The 4,610-nt window shown below is 37.9% G+C and overlaps 1 long non-coding RNA gene across 1 annotated transcript in view; it reads left to right on the top strand.

Annotated features, from left to right (window-relative positions):
* Positions 1 to 4,610, top strand: part of LOC123373166 — a 95,388-nt gene that overhangs the window by 49,070 nt on the left and 41,708 nt on the right. The window lies entirely within an intron of this gene.

Here is a 4,610-nt window from a genome sequence, read left to right as displayed (position 1 = left end):
TGGTTGTTGTGGTAATAGAATCTTGTTTTGCTATGGCAACTGAGTTAGATTATTAGAGGATAGCCCAGCCAGTTTTGGCTGGCTGTTGGTTAGTTCTAGTGTGGCAATAAATGGTTGCTTCAAGGTTTACAGCTCTCTGTGTCTCCAGTGATTCTTCCTAAAACTGTTGCCCCCAAGGATATAACAGAAACCTCAAGATTTTCCCCACAACAGACTTGTATATAAAATGAGCCAGTTACATGTGGAATGTTAAGTTTCAGGTGAAATTCTGAAGAATACTCTCACTGAACCTCCCCACAGTCATTGGGCTGTCACTGTGCATAGTGTCCTGACAATCTAGCCAAAAAATGGTTTCACTTGATGGTAGCAGCAGGATCTCTAATATGCACGGGGAGATGCACCACATAGTCTTGATAATGAAACCCCCATTATTCCATTGCTTACCATTCCAGCAACACTGGAGAAGGATAAAAGGCAGAGTCAAGATGTTGCTGCACTAACTGGGTGTGCTGCAGCTCACCACTTTCTTCCCACCAGAATCTGTCTGCTTAGCTTCACCTCAGAGTCAGAAGATCCTGTAACAGGAGGGAGGTTGTAGTGTTGTTCTCTCAGGTACCAGCTAGGGCAAAGTCCCAGAAACTAGCCAATGGAGATCCACTGCTCCATCATCCACAGCTGCTAAAGAATGGATGGAACACGTAGGAGGGAGATCCTCATTAAAGTATTGAAAGAACAAATTGCTATATGGGACTCAGAGGGAGCCACAAAACACTCTGAAATATAAAATAACATAGACGTGTGTGTGCATGTGTGTGTACACGTGTTCATCTGTGCACATACTTAAAGTCAGTAATATTTTAATGAAAATATTCATTGTTTATTTGATTTTAATGATGGGCAAGGAATGTATTCTGAGATTTGGCCATCACACTCTTTTGTGGTCTTAATGTCTTGGTATGCCAGATACTATGCAGCCAATCATGAACATCATAAGCTCTTGATTGCATTCATTTCTCAAATTAATCAGATGAAGGTTGAGTTTCAACTTTATTATCCTGGTTGTCAGATAGATTTTGCTGCCAAATTTTATTGCCTTTAGAGTCCTAAGTAGCTGAAAGAGATTTTAAATGATCAAACTTGTGCTTTGGGTAGCATGCCCAATATCACACAATGTGTGCTATATTTCACTAGGATGGTGGTGAAGCACTGGAATGGGTTACCTAGGGAGGTGGTGGAATCTCCATCTTTAAAAACTTCTAAGGTCAGGCTTGACAAAGCCCTGGCTGGGATGATTTAGTTGGTGTTGGTCCTGCTTTGAGCAGGGGGTTGGACTAGATGACCTCTTGAGGTCTCTTCCAACCCTAATCTTCTATGATTCTATGAAAACAGGAACTTCTTAGTGCTGCTTCCACTGATCTTTTGAAGATATGCAAGTACCTTAGGGATGGTTTAACATTTAATATTGGTTTGTGGATATAATCATTGGATTCTAATTAAAATGTAGGTCACTGAAAATATTGTCCCCCAATCCTCAGTTTCAGCCTAGCTGCAGCTGGTGCAAGTGACTGTTCCATCTTCACCCTCCCCTAATTCCTGGGTGTGGTGGGGTTATTGCTTTTCCTTATGCTGGCTGGTAAGTGGGAGGCGCTGAAACCCTCCTTCCTTCAGATGCTCCTCTGACATTCTCCCTCTACTGCAGGGGCTGAAAAGGGAGGGGCCTAGAACTGGCTATGCTGGATTTTCGCTAATTGAAGATTTTTTTCAGACTGATGGAAATCTTAACTATCCAGTTAGGACAGCTGTACAGCCCCTTTGTGTCATTCTGGCAGTTCAAAGGGACTATAGCATAGGTATCGGCTAGCACATTTTATTTAGTTGGTATTATTGACTAGATTGCCTTCCTACCGGATATCTGTAACTGCCAAAACTTTCTCTTGAGTGGAGAAAGTCACTCTCTGTTTCTATTGCCTGAAGGATGTTTCTCTTAGTATTTCTGATTCGGGGGTGGGAGGATGTGGATGTGTGATGCATTAGTTATTACTTTGTATATTTAATGACTTGCTATTGTTGCACTGGTAAATAAAAAAATAATAAAAATAAAGTTATAATATTAAATACATTTTTCTAGTACTGGAGATATGTATGTGTCTAGCTATGATACATATATAGTCCCCATTACTGTAGCATCTGAGCACCTCACAATATTGAATGCATTCATCCTCATAATACCCCTGTTGGGCAGGGAAATGTTACTATCTCCATTTTACAGATGGGGAACTGAGGCACAGATAGATTGCACGACTCATGCAAAGTCACCCAGGAAATGAATCTGCCGCCTGAGATTAAGCCTAGCACCTGAGCCACTGGACCATCCATCATCTCTGTGTTGTCTCTTGCACGATCCTTTTTCATTTATTATACTGTTCTGACAGTAGTTTTATTTCCCGTGTGTATATTTACTGAAGTAGGGTGGGAGTTTAGAAAGTCACGTAGGTACTTTTGAAAATCCCACCTGTTAATTTCCGTTGTGAAGGGAAACGTATCTATAAGGAATTATATATTTTCATCCTTTGGTGTCTGATCTTCCCCCTGACAGTAGATTGGATCTTCCATATAACATCAAATGTCTTGTCTGTAACTCTATTTTTGTTAAGCCTCTGTCATTCATATCAGGATTATAGTGTTCTTAATAGTGAATAAGAAATTGCCAATCAATTCTTATATATTGTATAAAGAATAAATTAAAGTTTGAGTACAAGGCTCATGTTAGTTCAACACCCTTAATAAACTATTCAGTAAGCTTGCCACAAACAGACTATCTTTTGGTTGATGAGGCTTAAAGAACCCTATTTACTAAAATAAAATGAACTCTGTTAGCATTTGACTAATTCTGGTGTGTGACTTTTTTGTAAAATGAGGCCATTTGCTAAATCATCATAATACACTAAGATATGTTTACACATAATGCATTTTGGCTGGCCACACAGAATTATATGACAAAATTTCTCACCTGTTTTGTCCACGTACAGTATTATATGGGTGTAAATTCTTATGTGGAGTTTGTGTACTCCTTCATTCACAACCAGTGTAACATAGTTATTGAACTGACTAATGTGGTCATCCAGTACTACAATTCAATGAAGGAAGAATCATGTTCAAAAGACTGCTTAGCATTTTTGACACACAATTCCTGTCAGATACTATCTGATCTATTATAAATGATCTACTTCTTTTTATTAATAAATCCTGACAGTTCCTTTAAACTAATATGCAACCTCTGCAGCATGTTCAGCTTGTCATTAAACTATCTCAGACCTGAAAGTTTATTGAACATCTTTGCTAAACTTTGGAAGTAAAAACTGTAAAAAATTAAATAAAAGTTCAGTGGAAAACACAATATCCATATGAAACAGAACTGGGGGGCATCAGCCTGAAAAGTGATAAAACTTAAAATTATGCTGTCAAATAAATTGGGGAGGAAAATGCCTAACCTTAAAACGTGTGGCAGAAATTATAATTGCATGCATGCAATTGCATGCACAATTAATATAATGTATCACACAACTGTGGCAAATTCATATTCAAATAATAGGTCAGGCCTCCAGTTAGGCTCAGGTTCTCAGAAGACTGCAATTTTTTTTTTTTTTTTTTGGCAAATGCAGTCCTGAATATTTGGAATTCTTTCACTATTCTCTGGCTTCAAAATATCTTTGTTTTAAATCTGACATCCTATTGCTGAAAAATGTAAACATAATTACTATTAATTAATTTCTTTACAAAATATTATCATTGTTCTGAATGAGATAGCATAGGGTATGCAACTTAACTGACAAACCTTATTTCCAGAGCCAAGCTGACATTAATAATATTATCCACATTCAATAAAACGTGAAAGTCAGAATCCAAATCTTGCCTGCTTATTCTTCATAAGTAGCAAAGGGATGGGGTGAAAGAGACATCTTTTTACTAAATGGAAGATGACAGAGATTCTTATGGGGTGAATTACAAATTACTGAGAATAAAAAACAAAAATCAGAGATTTTTTTTTAAATGGCCTGACAGTATCTATTTAAGGGAAATGTCATTTGATGAGCAGACCAATGGGTAACAGCAGCAGGGGTCTCTGAGGGGGAGGAGGATTGGTCTGATTAACCTAAGCAAGGTTACAAAATTATATCGTTGCTATGGTGAATCCAGGATTATAAGAGAAAAGGGTTCTCCCAGTTTCTGGAGATAACTTGGATAACTCTTGTTATACTGATGTATTCATGACAATGACAGCTATCTAGTAAAACTGAACTTCCTGTTTGCAGTCTTCATTTTGAATAAGCTCCTCTACTATCTATAGCATTTTCACTCTCTCTAACAGAATAAAATATGGTACCAATCCCGAAACTGAATCTGTGCAGATGCTTATTTGTGTCTGTGTAGAGCTGCTGTCACACCAGCAGGCTCTCTAGTGATACATCAAACCACCTATGTTGATTTGTTTGCAGGATTGGTGAAGATAGGATTTTATAAATGGTTGTTGCACGGCGAAAGTCTATTATGAATATTAATGGTTGTTCATGTTGGTATGATACTCCATGTCTATAGAATCATTGACCTCT

The sequence above is a fragment of the Mauremys mutica genome, chromosome 6 (assembly GCF_020497125.1).
Source record: "Mauremys mutica isolate MM-2020 ecotype Southern chromosome 6, ASM2049712v1, whole genome shotgun sequence".
Taxonomy (NCBI): Eukaryota; Metazoa; Chordata; order Testudines; family Geoemydidae; genus Mauremys; species Mauremys mutica.
This window is presented reverse-complemented; position numbering and strand designations above follow the sequence as displayed.